This window comes from Anguilla rostrata, chromosome 17 (assembly GCF_018555375.3).
Source record: "Anguilla rostrata isolate EN2019 chromosome 17, ASM1855537v3, whole genome shotgun sequence".
NCBI classification, from domain to species: domain Eukaryota; kingdom Metazoa; phylum Chordata; class Actinopteri; order Anguilliformes; family Anguillidae; genus Anguilla; species Anguilla rostrata.
Window position 1 is genome coordinate 21,919,263 of NC_057949.1, and position 20,990 is coordinate 21,940,252.

General features: G+C 44.6%; 1 long non-coding RNA gene across 2 annotated transcripts in view; it reads left to right on the forward strand.

Annotated features, from left to right (window-relative positions):
* Positions 1 to 20,990, forward strand: part of LOC135242861 (uncharacterized) — a 78,254-nt gene that overhangs the window by 23,607 nt on the left and 33,657 nt on the right. The window contains exon 3 of one of the 2 annotated variants that reach the window (XR_010326489.1): positions 16,615 to 16,798. The exons of the other annotated variant lie outside the window; for it this stretch is intronic. This is a non-coding gene — a long non-coding RNA (uncharacterized LOC135242861). Of the gene's footprint in view, positions 1 to 16,614; positions 16,799 to 20,990 lie in introns of those variants that run through there. 2 annotated transcript variants of the gene reach the window in all.

Genomic DNA, 20,990 nt, shown 5'->3' on the forward strand with positions numbered 1-20,990 from the left:
TGATCCGCTGTTAGCAGGGCTATATGGAGCAGCTCATCGCTCTACATACGGGGGAGCAGTCAGAGAATTAAATCGCTAATGACATTAGTCTGACATTTGCTTGGGGTTTGTTACTGATAATTAGGTTGATGTCATTCTGTTCTGTTCAATAAGTATGCACGTGCGTGCATGCGCGCTTGTGTGTCTGAGTGCATATGTGTGTGTTAGTGTATGTACACGTGTGTGAACCTGACTGGATGTGTGTGGGTGTGCGTGTGCATGTGTGTGAGCGTGTATGCACGTGTGTGCGTGTGCTTGCATGTGCACGTGCGGGTTTGTGTGTGTATCTGTGCACATTTGTGCATGCATGTAGGTGTGTGTGTGCATGTGCACGTGCAGGTTTGTGTGTTTGTGTGTGTGTGCGTCTGTGCATACGTGTGGTGTATGTGTGTGTGTGTGTGTGCATGTGCAGGTTTGTGTGTGTGTGCCTTTGTGCATGCGTGTGGGTGTATGTGTGTGTGTGCACATGCAGGTTTGTGTGTGTGTGTGTGCCTTTGTGCATGCGTGTATATATGTGTGTGCATGTGCACGTGCAGGTTTGTGTGTGTGTGTGTGTGTGTGTGTGTGTGTGTGTGCGCGTTTGTGCATGCATGTAGGTGTGTGTGTGCATGTGCACGTGCAGGTTTGTGTGTGTGTGTGTGTGTGTGTGTGTGCGTTTGTGCATGCATGTAGGTGTGTGTGTGCATGTGCACGTGCAGGTTTGTGTGTGTGTGTGTGTGTGTGTGTGTGTGCGTTTGTGCATGCATGTAGGTGTGTGTGTGCATGTGCACGTGCAGGTTTGTGTGTGTGTGTGTGTGTGCGCGTATGTGCTTCAGTATGTGATTAACAGCTCTTTGGTAAGTCCTCTCCGCTACCTCTTGCCTTCCCATCTCTTTCTTTACCTGTGGCTGCCAGATGGCCGACAGCTGTGCACGTGTGCATGTCTACCCCCCCCGCCCCCCATTTGTGTCATCCTGCTCATGTGACTCTGTGGCCCTGTTGTTTACTGACCGCCTGCACCACTGACTACTGCATTCGCGCCTGCTAGTCCTCTGCATACGTCCGCTACTCACACTGATACGTCGCTAGCATACTGCTACGGTCTGCAGCACTACTGAAGGTCCGCTGCTCATACTGATACGTCGCTAGCCACTAGCTACGGTCCTGCTAGCTCACTACTGCATACGGTCCTGCTAGCTCACTACTGCATGTCTGCTAGCCACTACTGCCTATGTCCTGCTGCTCATACTGCATACGTCTGCTGCTCACTCTCGTTCCCTGCTAGCCGTACCCCATCTGCCTGCAAGAGCACTGAGGGGCGGCAGGCTACAGTCATTACTGCATGCAGCAACACCTATTGTTTCATTCCTGCATTCTTCCGTTGCTTCCGAGACCACCATACATTCAGTTTTACTTTTTCTCTCTTATCATTTATTTTATCCCTCTTGTAACGACTGTTTTTTCTTTTGACCCACCCAAAATGGTGGTAAGTGGTAAGTGTAAAGGATAAATGTAAAAAAAAAACAATCATCTCTTTTTAATAGCAAGCAAACAAATTATTAAATGTCAATTCTTTTCGTACTTGTATTTTGGTTGCCTAGGAGCACACATTACATATCTGAGAAGGTTTCTGTATTCAGGAGTAAATATAAACTGTAGCAAGTCAAGGCAGGCATTGCCCCAAACAGACGTGTGGTTTTATTCCTACAACAAAGGCGCCCACCAAGGATTTGAACTTGTAATCACCTGCAAAGGTCACCAGTACAAGTTCATAACTGTTCCACTTTGCTTTGGCTTTTAATAATTCTAGGTGCTGCGTGCAAAATTCCATACTACTGTGTTCACTATAATTGCAATCAATAAATGCACTCTGCATTTTTGAAATCTTAGCCAAGGCAGGAATTAAACTAAGAAGCGAAAGCAAACTAGTGTGACACAGTCTGTGAGGTCTGCTTAGATCAGTTTGCTTTTTTTTTTTAAATCTCAATTTTCCCTGTATGCCAGCTGCTGGTTGTTGTAAGAGGATGGAGCAGTGATCGTAACACGTCAGCCTGTCTGGTTGTGACGCGGCGATACGTATTGTATAACAGAGATATGCTTTAGCCATTTCAATGGCTGCCCTGCCGATGTATGTTCTGGTTACACAAACCTGGGCTGTGTAGGTTTGTGCTTGCTTTCGGGGCAGATTTACGTCATTTTTGCAAAACCTTTCCTTTTGCCCCACTAAGGTAAGGCAAAGTGGTTGTAATGTATGCCGGCAGTAATTTCGTCATCAGATTCAAAGATGAATCTGCTGTTGAGTGCCATTCACAATGATTGCTTTATTCCCGAGATTTCACTATTCATACTGTCCCTTTCCACCTGTCAGTTAGCATATTTTATAATGCTCGATCTGCTCTTCTTGAGCCTGTTTTTTTCCTGTTTTGAATGCTGTTCATTTTTCACTTATTTCAATCAAGCTGTGCTCGCCTGCAACCGAATCAACTTTCACTTAATTACAGCACTCAGGAACGATGACGTCTGTCCTCGCAGCACAGCGGTTGGTCAAAAAAAGAGATACATTCATTCATAAAAAAAAGTGAGGTACACAAACACCCAGGCCAAGTGCTTACAAAATACCAGTTATTATATTTGCGAACTGGACTTGTAATTCCGAGCTGTCTCTGCCCTATGGAGAAGTAATACAAAATTAAAAGTAATACTCTTTTTGTGAGTGCCCGTGGAGAGCCTGTGTACTTTCTCAGGTTGGTGAAATTGTGCATTGCCTCTAGACCATGCTCATGGTTTGGCCTGCAATACAGCGATATAGAACATGGTCTAGATGCAATGCATTTCACCGACCTAACAAAGCAAAGAATCTCCACCACAAGTGATTGACCCAGTGACCTTTCTTGAAACTGCATTTTTACACAGAAACACCTTTCATTACGGTCAAGCTGATTGCATGATCAAAGCTCTGATCACTGTAGGGCCTTACAAACAGGTGCCTTGGTCTCTGACACAGACTCTATGAGAACCTAACTGCAGATGGTCATTGGAATGCTTTGTGTGATATGCTCCCCTCGTTCTCTCCTGGAGTTCTTGTGAATTCAGAAATGAATGACCCTTTAAAGAAAAGGGTGACCTGGTTTATGGGCTTGTTCGCACCACTCAGGAGGTGACACAAATGGGCGTCAATGCAGTCCTCAGTCCACAATGTAGGTCAGTGTGTGTCTTGGTGTTCCTAACAGAAGACAAACTGCTGTCAATGGTACCCAGATCTTGCACAAGCATATCACAAGAACCTAAGGAAAAACTGTTTATTTTTTTATGGGTGTATTTGGCTTGTGTTATTTGAACATGCTGTTATCCATCTACGTTTTATATATAATTATATAATGTTCTACATACTTTTTTACACCCTTCCCCCTCATGGGTTCTAGGCAACAACAATAAACTAAAACAACAAACTAAAATAACAAAGCAAAACTGAGCGGCAGCTTTTCAGCACGCCGCTCTTGGCTAGCCTGCTTTTCAGCCGACCAGCTCTTCCAGCTTTTCAGCGGTGGGTTTGCTTTCGCTCTGTGCTCCGACAAAGAGAACCTCAAAACGCTCGCTCTCTCGATGTGCGCCCCCGGTCTCGGCCCCAAACACACACACAAAGGGGAACACACTTTTAAGCACCTGGGCCGATTGGTTAACGCAACCCAGGTGCGCGTGCTCTCTCCACCAGTCACAAGTCACCTTTCTGAACTGAAAAAACGGCTTCAAACGGAATAGTTTTTAATGTGATGTTATACCTGAATACGTCCGTGGTAATTTCATAACTGTTCAGTAATAAGCTAATAATAGACAGAATGCATGGGCTGAGACAATGCATGGTTGGACGGTTGTAACAGGCAATTGGTACGTTTAATTGGTACTAGATGGAAGACTAGCACTTAGAACTGCTGCAACATGCGTTACTTTTCTGGGGCACATTTAAAAGTTTAACTTGTTCTGGACTTCTGAGAAAATGAATTACATTTATTAGGCAGACGCTTTTATCCAAAGCGATGTACAAAAAGTGCATTTCATGGTCAGACAACTGCTAAACACAGGTTCAGTAAGGTACAATACTTATTTTGTACAGCTATTTCTAGCCAAGAACACAGTTTAGTTCACACAGTGAACACTATTCAGACCTAACCTCTGCAAAGCCAACTAGGCAGAAGAATAAGCTACAGTATTAGGACAAATACAAATTACCAAAAAGTGCTGGGATGGGGCAACATGTAACAATTGTCATGAAAAAGGGGGGGGGGGGGATTTACAATGAAATATACAGCGTGAATGAAGGGTGGTGGTTTTTAATTAAAATGTTGGGATGGTTAACAAGGCCAGTGTTTGTGTGTGTGTGCCTGTGTATGTTTGTGCTTGTGTGTGTGCATGGGTATACGCGTGTGTGTTTCGTGTGTGTGTGCGCGTGTGCCTACGTGTGCGTGCGTGTGTGTGCGTGTGCGTGCGCGCGCGTGCGTGTGTGTGTTTGTGCTTTTATCTGTGTGTGTGCATGGGTGTGCGTGTGTGTGTGTGTGTGTGTGTGTGTTTGTGTCTGTGTGTGTGCATGGGTGTGTGTGCGTGGGCCTGTGTGTGTCTTTGTGTGTATAGAAAATGCATTTGTGTTATTAGTTCTCTCTGCCTTTGGGAGGATTTCAGGGGCTTGATCATCTTAAGGTCAGCGGCAGCTGTTCTTTCCCCTCTGCACAGCTGTGTGGTTTTAATTAACCAATACAGCAGACCCCCGTCCACCTGAACCACTGCTAACCCATAAGCCATGCTGTTTGATTAAAAGGTCGTCCTCTGATCGATGACACCAGGCGGGGTGTCCGGTGTCCTAAAAATAAACCACACCATGTACATAAGCAAATGTGAATATGAATGAGAGAGGAAGAAAGAAAGATAGTCATAGTGGCCTTTTGTGGTAATTCTTACAGAAAATGAACGTCCGGCCTTGCATTTCACTTGGGTTTGACTTTCCTTGACCCCCTGCCCAGAAAAGACGATGTCATCATGTGTCGTCAAGACCGTTCGCCCGCAACCTCCACCTGGGTCCCACAGCGGTCTCTATAGTGGCCCAGGTGCCCCAATCCAGCTGGTACTATTGATGATGAAGTCACTGCTAAGCGTTTCCATGCCAACCGGAGACTACATGATTAGTAGGCTCGCTCTGAATAGGAAAAAATAAATAATTCAATAAATAAAGACCTCCATTGCGAAGAAGGGTTGGGATAAAATGGGTGACACGCTGACAGGGAAAATGGATTTTGCCATTCCACCTTTTCGCTGTTTCGCTCCTGTCTTTTTTTTGCCTTTCACTGGGTGTGCTTGCCCACAGCTGAGGCAGGTCTTTTCACCAGGGGATGTCATGAAAACCAATCATTATTCAGTCATGTAGTTTTGTCATGTAGACATTTTCATTGTTTTGGTTCAGTATCCCTTTCTCTTTTTCCCTATTTCTCTCTCTCTCTTGCTTTGCTGTATATATATATATACAGAGCGAGAGCGAGAGAGAGAAAATATATATATTCCACTTTGGCATAGATTCTACATGTCTCTGGAACTCTACTGGAGGGACGGAACACCATTCTTACAAAAGATATTCCCTTATTTAGTGTTTTGACAATGGTGGTGGAGAGTGCTGTCCAACACGTCGGTCCAAAATCTCCCATAGGTGTTCACCTGGAGGGGCCGGAGGGAGTTAGAGGGGTGGGAGGGAGGTAGCGGGGTGCACAGTGGAAAATCAGTCCACCCACCAGGTCTGTCAGCCAGGCCTTCTTTTGCTTAAAAAAAAAAAAAAAAATATTGGTTGAACTCAAGAAAAAAAACAACTGAACTTTTATTGGATAAGTGAATGCAACAGCATGGCTCAGGTTGTCAAACCAGCGTGGGCACTGACGAGGGCGGAGCCACTGTGCTCCATGGCAACATGGTAATCAAATCAGAAGTGTGACCATGGTGATATGTATATGTATGTACAGTCATGAAGCCCTGCTATATAGCCTTTGGTGAGGCACCATTTGGCTGTTATGCTCCTAGTCGCTGGAATGGCCTTCCTAAGGCTCAGAGGCCAGCTTAAAGCGCAAAACATATCTTTTTAGTTTGGCTTTTAGCTTATTTTCACATTTTTATCTTGGGCGTTATCTTTATTTTATTTTATTTGAGAATTTTTATCCCAAATTTTATCTTACATTTTGGTATGCACTAGTCTCCATTGTTTTATTGTTTTTTGTAGTTTTACATTGTTTCTTGTCATGAAAAGCACTTTGAACTGCCTTTACTTACATGAAAGGTGCTATATAAATAAAGGTTGATTGATTGATTGATTGATATTATTTTTTGCTATTTTTAATAGCTTTGGAAGAAATATAAAAGAAAGCTATTAAAATAGCAAATAATAATATCAATCAATCAATCAATCAATCAACCTTTATTTATATAGCACCTTTCATGCAAGTAAATGCAGTTCAAAGTGAAAATGCAGGTGAATGGCTCTATAACCTGCTGTTTTTGGATAATGGAAAATGATTTAGGCAAAAACAACAGATTATAGAGCTATTCACCTGCATTTTCACTCCCCTCACTCACTCTCTGTTTCTCAGATGTCTGCCCTGGCATGTACAATTTTGTGTGTGCGTGCATGCATGAGTGTGTGTGTGTGTGTGTGTAGTGCTGTAGTCCTGTTTCCAGTCAGACTTGCCTGCCCATCTTGGTCACCCCGAACATTAAGCGATAAGTTAGAGGATGGAGAATGCAGGATGGGGGGAGGGGGGGGGGGAGCGGGCAGCGGGCAGCGCACGTGTCTGGAAGCGTGAGCTGAAGGTAAACATGGACGTCAGCGCTGGCGTGCGTGCCACACGTGCCGGAGTCTTGCCCTCGTACGATCAGCCCCTCCCCCCCCCCGCCGCAAAGATGGCAGAGGGCAATGGCCGGTCCTGTGCCCCACCCTGCCGCTCACGCCCTCAGCAGCTTCGGTGCCATAGATGCTGATCGGTTATTTAGAGTGGAGTAATATCTAAACTAAAGCCTTCATGCTGTGCCCTGTATCCCATCCCTACCAGTTTAAGATGTTTACCTGCCTTTCTGATGAATCACTATAGATTATTATCCAGTCATTGCAATCTGGCTTCTTTCCAACTAAGTTCAAGACTGCACTAGTAAGACCGTATTTAAAAAAAAAAAACTTGTCTCATTGTATTTGTAGCACATTTGTATTTGTATCATAAAGTGTTATAAATACCATAAAGTGTTATAAAGCGTGGGAGTGCTGGGCAGTGGGGTTGGGAGGGAAATCAAGATGCACTCTGTAGTGGTGGGTCTTCAGTCTGCGTTAGAACACCGCCAAGACGTCTGGTGTCCTCACCTTCTCGGGAAGCTCATTCCACCACTGAGTGACCAGTGTAGAATGAAGCGACTTCCGAAGGAGGAGATGACCGTCGGCTTTGGATTCTGGGTTGTAGTGTTTGAGGATTGATGGCTTTGTGAAGCAGCTGTTCCATCCCCCTCCCTTTAGGCCCAATACTCAGGTAGATACTGGCCGACATCCGCGTTTCCCTGAACCCCCCCCCCCCCCCCCCGTTCCTGTTTGAGCCTTGTTTGTTGGTACACCGTGTTCTTAAAACGGGGAGCACCCGGTTTAAATTGCTACATTTTTCCATTCTGTGGGTTGTGCTTGACCCAACCTGCCCTCGTTCTTTTGTGGAGTAATGGGAAAAGACCCGCACGGTCAGGGCGATATCCAGCGTACTGTGTGGCCTGAATGAATGCCTGGGAGGACGTGTGATCGGGTTCGACATCAGCCAGGGATGGGAGGGCTTCGGTTGGGGGGCATTATCTCATCGTGCGCCAGCGGCCCCCTCTGGTCGATCGGGCACCTGCAAGATTCTCTGTTGTGCTGTGCATCGGTGTGATGCATGACACGATAATAAAATTAATTAATTAATTAATTAATTCATTCATTCATTGTGCTGTACTTGAAAGTCTTCCTCCAAACCATGTCTGTGCGAGCCCGACCTGCGAACTGGGGTGTGATAAGGAGTGCATGCTTCCAGGGAGATCACCTGCTTTTTCTGTGTTCTCCCCAAACCGATAGGGGAGAATGAGGCAATGAGTTCTGATAAAAATACCAATGGGCATTCCGAACTGGGGAGAAAAGGAGGGAGGGGCAAAAAAAAAAGTAGATTAGAGAGATGGGTGTGTAAGCACTTTGAGTTAATTGAATTCCATGTTGAACTTGCTGATCTGTATTTGTGTTACAAAATACACTTGCATAAATGTATAGCATGTATAAGTGAAGGACAAATGCTAGCTCTAAAATTTTGCCTTCCTGACACTGAAGTTTTCTCACTGATGAAGGCAAATTTATAGCAAGGAGTTAGTTTTATGATCCCAGATTATGGAGAAGTGTTCTAATGTGGACTGTGTGCATTATGCATGCTGTATTCACATCTTTCAACATGTGGTATTTGCACCGCCCCCTTGTGTTTTTAAATAAGAAATTAATTGAAAGAGTTTCCAGCTGATTAGGCCCTAAAGGCTGAGAATCTAAAATGAAACCTGTAATTATGAATAAAAAGCTCTCAGTGGGAATGCTTGTGGAGGCTGGGCTGGTGGTGTGGCGTTGGAACGCGATTCATAAAATACCACTTTGGCGCAGAAATGGACAGGAAAAAAAAATAATGGTTAATTCTGGTTAACACCCTGCACATTGCACAGAAAAAAGAATGGCACATTCTGGAACATTCTGCGCAGTGGGCAGCGATAAGAATGGTGAATTCTGGAACACTGCACACCGGACAAACCTGAGAATGTAAAATTACGGACTTTGTGGACTATGGAAAACATCCACCGGTGTCAGACTAGATAACATCTACCGTATACTGAAATGTGAACGTGATCCGAGCGGCTTCAGTGAAATGCGGAGCTGCAGGCTGCCCGCGCGCATCAGCGGCTCGAGCGGCAGACCAGCGGATTGGCTTGCGCTGAAGTGCTGTGGATTTCCCTGCAGGGGCAATAGCGATGCGCACCGCACACCAAGCCACCGAACGGCTATTCCTCTGCGCGTCCGCGGCGGAGAGTCGGAACGCGGTGTTCGAAACGCGCGGTGACCCACCGCGGGGAGCGGCGCGTACTCGTCTGTCGCTCCTTTAATCTTTAATACTCCCAGGACGCCACCCATAAATGATCTTTTCCTTTTTTTGTTTAACGGCAGCGTGGGTAATGTTCTCCCTCTTTAATTAGATGCTGCGTGTGATATTCTTGGCGCCCAAGTTCACATCTGTCCCACTGAGCTTATTAAAACGGAACGTTTTGTCGTTTATTTATTTATTTTCCCTTTCCCCCCCCCCTCCCTCCCTCCCTCCCTGTCTTTTATTTTTTCTTTTTTTGCTTGTTGTCACATTCCTGTGATGAGGTGTTGAGTTACCGAGTGCAAGCGTCTTCCCTGGTCCCTTTCATCTCTCTAAAGAGCAGCTGGCGTTAGTGTCCACGCTGGGTATCAGGTGTAGAACGCAGTCTATTTTCTGAGCAGGAACACATCTCAGAGGCCTATTATATGTACGTATTTGTGTGTGTGTGTGTGTGTGTGTGTGTCTTAGCATATGTGTGCGTGTGTGCATCCGTGTGTGTGTGTGTGTGTCTTAGCATATGTGTGCATGTGCGCATCTGTGTGTGTGTGTGTGTGTGTGTGTGTGTGTGTCCAAGCAAGATTTCTCTCAGTGAATCCTACTCGCCCCCCCCCACCACCCCATTCCATTTAAGTTGCATTCAACTGCCTTGGCTCTGAAACTGCGTGAACTGCCAGCTTTTAATCTAGAGCTGCTTCTAGGCCATGTAGTAATGCCCCGCCCCTATTGTTTGTATTCAGTAGACGTGGCAACCTGTGACTGGCGCTGTCTAGCACCCGTCCATAGACTGTAAGAGCTCGCTCATTGCTGTCTTTAGTAAAGCAGGTACCTGGACCATACTCGGTAGTTTGGGGCTATATATCTGCACTCACTACAGGCAGAGAGCTGGCTAAGAGCTCATTTTAATCAGGAGGACAGCTTCCACCTCTACAAATAAAAGAACAATTTGTGGTGGAATTCCCCTTTAATATACCCTGGCCATATGGCGTGTTATCAATGGGATCCCAAACAGCCAGAGCCAAACGCAAAGACATAACTTGAATATTTGTGTTGTAATGTACAGGGAAGCATCACAGCACACAGGAACAGCCTTCTGACATGCATTTTCTTTTGGCATAAATCTGCCTTTCGTTTCTTTTAATATGTGTTGGTCTTTATATTGAGCAGGCATTTTCCGTGGTAATTACATGGTAATTACACTTTAAGTAATGGTAATTACAGAGTAATAAATGTGAAACAACACTTGCAGGGAGCTTGTTTACGTTTATCCTGTAATCTTCCATTTTGCCACCCACGTATACATGAACACACTCGCATACAGACTCACACACACACACACACACACACACACGCATACGCACACGCACACACACGCACACACAGGCATGTGGACTCACACACACACACACACACAGGCATTTGGACTCACCCAAACATACAAACTCATGAACACATGCACATGTACTCACAGGCATGCATAGACACACACACGCAGGCATATGTACTCACGCACACACACAGACATATGGACTCACACGCGCACACACACACAGGCAGGCATATGTACTCACACACACACACACACAGGAATATGTATGAAAACACACACACACACACACAGGGCATATGCAGAAACACAGCCACACTCTTAATGTAGGGGTATGTGCTGCCGTTCCCATGAGGAAGGTACTGAAATACCTGTGAAATACCCCAGTCAGTGTCCTACTGATGCGCGCAAAACACGAATGTCACTCTGCAAACTGACCTTTTCTAAACCATTAAACGTTGCGACAAATTACACTTTCACAAGCACATCCCCACGGTCACATGATAGCACTCGGCGTCATGTGACCCGCTGCAAAGCGCATGTTTTTAGTGCGTTTCAGTAGCACAGGCACTTCATGCGCAGTGATGAAATGCAGCGACGCACGTACCGAACCGCTGTTGCCTTAAGGCTAGCACTTCCATTCTGGAGCTGACACAAAACCAGCCATTGTGATGAAACAATGAGATGCTTTCCCATGATTCTTATGTATGACTGGGTGACAGGTGGTCAGTTATCCATTATGAGTTGCACAACTGTGATACTGTACCTCTCTGCTCTGGGTTGCAAAAGGACAAGCCAAAAAAAAAAAACTAAAGAAAACTGAAATGTGCATTTATGCAGAGTCACCCGAGCTGGTCCCGGCCGTGTGTTCGGTTGATATGTGGAGTGAGGGGCACGGTAAGGTAATGGGACGGCACAGGAATGAGAAAACGATGAGAGTCTAAAATTTGACCTGTCTGAACTACAGCAGCATATTACATTTGCATTACAGTCGCTTAGCAGATGCTGAGTTTTACAGCGACATGCAGCAGTGGAGAACAGCAGTGTTACTCTCAGGAATACAAAAAATGTGGTTTCACAGAGGCCCATTTATTACCAGCAACTGCCATGTAAAACTCACCAAAAAGCTGCTTCTATTACAACGTTGTGATGCTGTACTTTGTTGACGTGTACCATCGCCTATACTTTCTGATCTGTTAATTTGTTCTCTTTTTCTTGTGGCTCCCTTGCTACTTGTGCCTTGTAATCGGGACGTGTAAGGATTCCATATTGTTTCTGACCCTTTTTGTGGGTGCCTCCTACCGCAAAATTGCGAATGAGATCTTTGAATTTATTTGATTGCGTAAACAGAACAAGTCTTGGTAAATTCTTGTTAATATGTCGGTATCTGTGACCACAACAGAGCCGCAGCATCGCAAATGAGCGACTATTTCCTCCGTAAATCTGGCCCTGAGTTTATGTGAGTCCAACAGGGAGTACTGATGTGCTCTAGCGAAAATGTAAAAATAAAATGTACCCATTTAGAGCTTATTTAACTCTGGCCATTTTGCTGTGAAAGGCAGAGAGAGAGAGAGAGAGATGTTTCAGTGACAATGAGACCCTGTGTGCAAAAACAAAAAAACAAAAACACATATTCCGAGCTCTTTTGTTAATTGGCTTAATAAAAAAAAACGGGGAATTTTGACGTGCGAGGTGCGGTAGGCGCTGCACCTGCCCTCACACAGCACACCTGAACCGAGGTGCTTGACCCGAACTGCTCCGGGTGGGGAAAAAGACGGAAGGGCCCGGCTGTGCATATTTATGCTGAACGTAACGGATGCAGGTGACCTGGACTTAAGGACACCTGCTGGTTCCAGGCTGACCCGTCCGGCTCTGATCGTATCTCTTCCGTCCCTTCTCATCTTTTACACGAGGGTCCCCGGGCTGCCGTCTGTCGCTTGGACTTCAGATTCTTTAATGCCGTGTTTTGGTTGCTTTTGCTGCTGTTTACGTTGCGACTTGTTTTCTTCGTGTTTGTTTTTTTCCCTGTTCGCGTTGCGCCAGAGCTGGGTTGCTGGATCAGTTCTACCCCCGGAACGGTGCCAAACGAGGCTATCGTACATTTTCTTGTTTTTTTCGGTAAATGCGAATAACTCGATAAACAACCCGTCATTAATAAAACAAGCTGTCCGGGGAACGTTCTGAACTCCACTGGCCTGCGGTGCCTTGCCGTGATATTTGCCGTCTCGGATCTAACACCAGGGATGTTAACTTTGGTGGATTTTTCTGAGCAATGATCGAGTGAAAGGTGCACGAGCGATTATAGAAGAGACGCTTTCTTATATTATCTTGTTTGCCTTCACAGGCCGTACCTAACCTCAGTTACCCCCCCCCTTCCCCCCCCAAGAATGGAACTCTCCGGTGTTTACGTTCATATAAATGGACGGCTGGGGTCGAAATTAACCAGAGAAGGCTTACATAACCCTCACTTAAATTATCCAGTATTATTATTCTAAATGATCCATTTATACTGGGTGTTTTCTGGCAGTGTCTTCAGATAGGCGGCTGAACATTCAGCAATGGGCCTGAACATCCCCTGGACCTATGAGCCTCCTGATGCCAGAGAAATGGCCCTGGGTGAGCAGCTGGTAGCTGTGGTCACACGGGGCGGGAACCCGTTTCGTAGGAAATAGATCCCGTTTGGATTGCTAGCGTGGAAGCTAGTCGTGAAAAGCCGAAAGCTGAGATTAATATGCAAATGCTTAATTGCGCAGTAACAGCCTCTTTTAATGTATAGTCAGCGTTTTCTCTCTATGCCTGGTTACTACCAGTGTCATACTGAATTTCTTTCGGGAACCAGTTCTGGTCTCCCGTGGTTATGTTATTCCTGATTATCTGATTGTCCTGTGTGCATTTCTGCTGGCTGTGCCCTTATGAACAAATCGCGTGTTCAAAAACCACATGTGGTGAAAACCACATGTGAACACCCAACATGTGAAGAGTACGTGTGTGAACTATAAAAATGAATGTCCAGTTCAAATGTACAATTTTCTTTCATTTAAAATGTTTAATTCACATTTAACATTGTGAAAAGGCAAATTTCACACATAATTTTTTTCATAAGATTTGTTCTTAATATTGACTTACAAGTAAATGCAAGCTTTATACTTTCTTTACCAATTCAAGGCCTGATTTACTAAGGCCTTTATCATATGCTAAAACCAATGACACAACCATCCCTGCTCATGTTATTAGTTTTGCACGTGTTGAAGTTTGCACGTGCTAAATGTCTTAGCCAATCAGGCCCTCAATTTTGAAACTTAGTTTCTGTGATTGCTGAACTCTGGGCAAACTGTAAAATTATTACAGCAAACTAAAATTATTCTTGTTTTTACTCGTTTGTAAAGGGCTAATGTTAATAGAATTGTGGCCTACATTTCTACAGAATGCACAATGGCAGCGCATTTCCTGAGCGGAGGACATTAACAGCAGTACTTTCAGCTGTGATTTCTGAAATCATTAACAAATCTGTCTAATTGAGGATTTGAAAAGCAACACCACTCCAGTTGTGCCTGGAGGCACACTACCTGCATGGACCTGAATCAGGCCCAGAGGCTTTCTGATCAGTCTAGAAGGGCTTGTTAGAGAGATTAGTGTTAGGGTTTTTTTCCCTCTTTTTTTTTTACTGCCATCGACAGAAGTGTGAACAGAGTTTCCATGAAATCTGTGTCGCCTCCCTGCATGGGTCATTGCAGTATGACGGATCGAATGGTTTTTGTGGCTGCTGCTGTTTTTAGTGACTCATTGAGGCACTGGCCTAATTTCTGCCCTCTATTCTGTGCCATTGCTATCATATTCAGATATAACAGACCTACATTTCCCCATCAACAAGGAAATGGTGGCATTATTGTGTGTTATGCTTTCTCACTCTGTTACTGCATTCATTAAGGTCCCACTACGTAGCCATCAAATGACTATTACGCTAGGATACGTCATTTAAGCAGCCTACATACTATGCAGATTGCCGCAGATGCACGTCCGTATAATCGTACACATATAATTGAATTGATGTTTATTCATTTCTGTTACTCGCAGATTGCATGCATGCTGTGCTGTACTGTAGTGAATTATGAATTTGTACTTTTAATAGCTAACCTAAGATTTGGACGGCTGATGTGGATAAACATAGGCATAAATGTAATATGTCCCTTCAGTCCTTCCGCCTATAAAATACTGTGATGGTTGCGTTTAAAGTTTCAATAAGGGCTGCTGTGTGGCTCATCCTGTTAAGGCACTGTTCTTGTGCATGGATTAGCCCCGCGTTCTGGTGCTGAATCCGGACCTCACCAGCGCCTACTGTGGCCGGCAGCCCCGTAGGGCCATACGAAATTGGCTCTGGCTTTGTCCCGTAAGGTGGGTTCATTTGGTCAAGACGACCGCCTCTCACCAGCACCCCCTGCTGGTCGATTGGGGTGACCTGTAAGTCCGCCTGTTCGGCTGCGCATGAAGTGCCTTCCATTTCTGATGGAACCAAACTTGCCAACTGCAGTGTGGTGAAAACCAACAGCTTATATCTCCTGCTCCGGAGGAGAGCAGAGATGGTTGTCTACGTTCTACGTTCTCCAGAATCAACAACAAAGAGTCGCAATGAGTGTTGCAGCCTGAGCATGACTGGTCATTACAGGCTGGGGAGAAAATACGGCAGAGGCAATACAAAAATAATTTCAATTAGTCACATTTATTACAAATGATATCTTCCCCCTGTACTTGGCATATGAAGGCGGAGTTAGATTCATCTTTGACTCTGATAGTGTGCTGACAGTGAGAACAGTGTACTGTGGATGTCTATCTGCATCTTCAATGAAACAAAACACCCTGTGTGTGCGTGTGTGCGTGTGTGTGTGCTCGCGCGCGCGTGCGTGGTGCATGTGTGTGCATGTGAGTCCGCATATGTGTGTGTGCATTCATATGTGCTCCTGAACATATTTTTTGTGTTTTTTTCATGTAATTGTTTTTAGCCAAAAAGCTACATTTTGCTCTCATCTCACCATAACACCTGGTTCCAATCAAAGGAGAAGTTAAAATATAAATTGGTGCCGAGGGAATGAATATGGACTAAGCGGAGCTAAATTAAAGAGGCTAGGAGCTTGATCACAGTAGGCTCTGTTCTCTTCTGTCCTGTTTTCTTAATGTGGCTGGTTTGCGGCTTGCATTAATGGGGGAAAATATGTTTCAGCTGCCCATTATTGCGGGAGGGAAAGCATTCAAACGCGCGAGCCACAGGGACACAGCGCTGGGCAGCCCGCACTCTCAGCCAATCGTTTCATGTTTATTTTTCCACCCTAAGCCGATGTATGCTTCGGTCAGGCGCAAAATATCGAGGTGGAAACATATCATAGCGCACCTCTTCATGATCCATGTTTCTGTACAGCAATTGCTGTATTGATACGTTGATAGTTTAAAAAAAAATCAGTTTCCATAAAATTTGCATTTATATTCCTGAGTATGTATGTATGCAAATGTTTAAGAATAAAACCAAGGATTTATAGCCATTCATAGCTGTTTTCTTTATTTGCAATGTATTTTGATTTTAAAGCATTGAATTAATAATTTGATGTATTGGGAGTTCTTTGGACTTCAAAGCCCTTGTGTTTTTTTGTTGTTCTTCACTAGTATTATATAGTTTTGAGTTTTACTGGTTACAATAAACAACTGTTCTATTTAAGAAACTTACACACACACACACCTCACAGAACAGAAGAACCAGCATTTCTTTGACAATCCTGTCATCTCTCATGCATCAGATCAACACTCTGGTCTATTTCACGCCCCCCCTTACACAAGCTATTTCTCATTTCATTTTTGTCCCCTCTCCTCCTTTATATTTCCATTAAACACAATGGCACTGAGTCTGAACGTTGGCGTAGCCCCGTACGCAAATCCTTTGCCGGCCGTCCGAAACGACGATTTTTCCCAGAATAGAAATTTTGAATTAAGGAGCCGGAGGAGCTGCGGATCGGCTGGAGAAAAGACAGCCTCCGCCGCCGCCGCTCTGCCGATAATCATCCCTCGCGGACAAAGGAGTGCCGGCGTGGGGCCCCCCGGGCCCCCGCTGGGACCCATCACACTCATCTTCTCTCTTTGCTGCAGCTTTCCTGAGTCACCGTCACGCTCTCCGCGTTCGCCGTTCATGGCTGGCAAAAGGGGGCCGGGCCGAGCCAGCTGTGTCCACTCCAGCCCTGCCTGTTTCCGGGGAGAACCGGCTCCCCGCGGCTATCGGAGACGCAAGAGCGTCTCTCCTCTCGGCAATTTTTAAAAATAAAAAAAAGTCAATTCCTCAAACGGTTTTAATAGGTTTTTTTTCATTATTTAAAAAAAAAAAAAAAAATTTTCTGGTAAAAAATTTTCATTATTAGGTTTTGATTATTTCTAATTTCTTAATATATTTTTGGATGCATGTGTGTCATTGGGTGTTGCCTGAGGAGATCTGTCCTGCTAAGATATATTTTTCAATGAGAGGATGGCCCCCATGGCATGGTGTCCACTCTGGGTTGCACGTGCTGCAAGCTCCTGGTAGGGCCCTTCCAGCGTCATGTGATTGGCGAACACATCTTGCGTGTTACGTTGCGTCCGTCTGGCCAATGGCACGCGAGATCTCCCAAAATGCCTCCATGAAGGACCTCCAACTCAATGTGTAAAATATCAGTAGAAACTCACGCCTTTAATGTTGCCCACGTGACAATGTAGGCAGACATCCAAAAATGTTTTTTTGGAAATCAATATTAATATTGTGAATAAAATATCAGTTTAACCTTAAATGTACGTATTGTGGAAAATAATTGTCCTTATATGGAATTTGTTGCCTACCTACTATCTTAGGTGACTAGATATAGGTGACTTTAAAACTCATATTTTTACACAAACTCACATTATGTGCGTGTGTGTGTGTGTGTATGGTGTGTGATATGTGAATGTGTGTGTGTGTGGCTTGTGATGCATGTGTTGTAGTGTGCGTGTGTGTATGTGTGTGTGTGTGCGTGTGTGTATGAGTGTGTGCACATGTGTATGTGTGCGTGTGCGTATGAGTGTGTGTGCATGTGTGTGTGTGTCTGTGCGTGTGTGTGTGCGTGTGTGTGTGTGTGTGTGGCTGTGCATGCGTGTGTGTGTGTGTGTATGAGTGTGTGCGCATGTGTATGTGTGCGTGTGCGTATGAGTGTGTGCGCATGTGTATGTGTGCGTGTGCGTATGAGTGTGTGTGTGTGTGTGTGTGCGTATGTGTGTGTGTGTGTCTGTGTGTGCGTGTGTGTATGAATGTGTGAGGTGAGGCATGTCCTCCATTCCCAGGCAGAGGAAACGGTGTGAGGGAATCGGCTCTGAGACGGGACCCGGCCGGGTGTTCTAACATGGCCCTGGCGCTTTCTTGCCTGGCAACCCTGAGGCTGCAGCCTACGCCAGTGCAGTGTCAGTGCCTGGCATGTGCCTCCAGACCAACACAGCCAATTTTGCTCATCACTGCATCGTCCCCTCAAACCAGGGGGGGATATTAGCCCATAACATAGCAGGCTAGGAGGGAATTAGAATTATTCATTAATGTAACAATAACAGTGGTGGTTGTAGTGGTACCAATGGTGGCTATAGAATTCCTTTTTGCAGAGGATATTAAAGGCATACAATACTACATTTGGGGCCGAAGCCTGTGTGTGAATGTCTATATATCTGTCTTTATAGAAGCACATGAGTCATTTGGATGTCTTTATATAAAATCATAATGTGGCATTGTGCTCTGTAACAAGTGCACTCTGCCTTTCAATATTGACCTATCAGTGCTAGTGTGTTCCTTGCTGGAAAATTCTGGTGTATCAGTGGATTTCTTAGCTATACTTAATTTACACGTGTGACTTACTCCTTTTTTTATTATTCTTTTTTAGAAGTCACGTTCAGTTTTTTTGTGTGGCATCTCTTTGCTTCCAGTCCGTTTCCCTTTGTGGGCTGAAAGGAGCGGAACTGGAATTAAGTAAAGAAAAGGAAGGTGAATGATGGTGGGCAGTGTGAACTGACTCATGTTTTTGCGGTGCAGATAGATGTAATTGCCCCTTACGGATGTCTTTAGAAGCCGGACAGCGGGGATGCAGCATGTCAACAGAAAATGCTTTGTCACGGACGATCTTTAGTTTGTGTCACACAAAAAAAGAACAAAAAAAAAACACGCACACGTGGTGCTTCATTCACAGAATGACAGTGGCCTGCGTAGTGTCGGGTGCCTCGCTGTGATACGATGTGCATCCCAATCCCGTCCCAATATGGGTGTCATGATACACAGTAATACATATCCCCATATAGGTGTTGCAATACAGCACCCTGCCCTGATACATAAGGCTCATCAAAATACAGTCTCATCAAAAACATCCACTGAATACAACAGCAGTTTATTGAGAACCGTAAAAGTAGCATGAAGAAACGGCATGACCCCAGCCAAGAACAAAAAATACACAGGCCTTTGAAGACCAAAACACATTATAAATAGAAAAAACAGTTTTGAACGCCTTGTTTTAAGGTCTTAAACACTGGCGCCTAAATGAGCACCTCGTTTGGAACACAAATGCGCATGTTTTAGCAAATTGAATTTTAAAAAATGAATAACATACAAACGATCACTGCAATCACTGTATGGACTGTATGGATAAATGGCTTGTCAAGAGGTCAGCTACAATATATTGCTTTTACTCATATTTTGAGTACTGCCCTAATGGACACGCACTTCCAACCGCCCCCTCCGCTGCCCCGCCCGCTGCAGAAGAGAAAGAAAATGGCCGCGCTCAGGTGAGATAACGCAGCTGGCCTGTTTTCGGGTGTCGTGGAGCGCGGGGTGGGCTCGTTCAGGACCTGGAGCGTAACCGCCAGAGCATTACAATGCCGGTTCTCCTGATGGCTTTTAAAGAAACGCTGAGTGGAGAATCACGGGATGAATGGGCCTGGGGCCTGTGGCACAGCTTGACGCTATTGCGCTTATATAAGAAAGATAACAAGGCTTCGAAAGATTGTTTGCACAGGGAGGGAATTGGGTTAAGGATGAGGGTGTCTTGTCTTCCTCTGGTCTTTCTTGCCCCCCAGCCCCCATCCGCAACCCCCCCCCCACCCCCATCCGTCGCTTTGACCTTCACCCTACCGTTGTCTTTTTTTGTCGAAGGCCTCCGGACTTCACTAGTTTGTTTGAGAGTACCACATAAACAGGAAGGGGTTTTTTTTTGAAGCATCTGGCACACATGAAAATAATGACCAAAAAAAAAAAAAAAGGCCCTGCATAGAAGCAGAACTACTCGCACTGGGTATTACTCAATAATAAATTTGATGGCTGAGCACTGCAAAGACTGATCGCATTGGTGGGACGTGCTGCTAAGATGCTGGGTTCAGCTCATGAAGTATTCATTTGATTTAATGTTCACGTCTCGCATTCATTTATGAACAGCCTCACCCAATTTCTTTCCCCCGTTTGTTTCGTAACACTGCTGGGGGTTTTTTTCTTTTTCTTTTTAAATTACTGTCAATCAGCAACAACCGTCGTGCGGTGTCATAAAAATAAATGATTGGCAAACGTTGAATTTTGTGAGTGAAATGGATATGTGTTTACAGTGCCACAGCACCCCCGGGGATAATGCTTCACAATTCAATAACAGCTTCGGCAACAAACAAAAAATATATTACAGAGGAATCACTCTGGGACGGCATGGATTTTTGGCTTTTATTGCAAATGGACTAACGTTTTCGACACACTTCATCAGAGTCACACAGGAAATGGTAGAAACTCACGCTTAAATGGACACTAGTGTTACGTGTTTACCTCCCACTTGGTAGAGTATGAATTAGCAAAATTGTCAATTAGCCATGTCACCAAACCATGAGATAACAAATACTGGCATAACACCAAAACAACACACGGATAGAAGAATAGAAACTGCTATAGAAGTTGAATTGAAACGTAAAACACATGGAGGGGGTGGAGATATATTTTGCATGAAGCACAATTATAATATTTATAATCATTCATTCTTAATTCTTAATTTCAAGCAGAAAGGCTCAATGGTGGTCCAAGTTTGTATCAGTATGCTTATCTGTGATGTTTATTCTCTGTGAGAATGGGGAGGCTTTTATAAAAAATATATTTTATATTAAAGTAATTGTAGTCAGAAGATAAAAAAAAACTGATAATAATTGAGCCCAAACAAAAACAGAATGGCTGACAATGATAAAGGTCTGGATTCAACTAAAATTTTGGTTACATTTTTAAATACAAATAAATGCAACTGTGTTAAAAAAACAAATAAGATGCATGTAATTGATTGAATGCCGGTCAAAGCTTCGGGTCCTGGATACACTTTCTGTTGATTCAGTCTGAAGGTCACTGTGTTTCTGTGTGAATCGGCCCTTGTCCTACGAGACGTCAGGACGTTTTCAGCTCGAAGGCTTGACGGGGTCACTTGACACACACTCAGGAGCCTTGTCTTACGTTTCTGGGTCAGAAGCCCTTA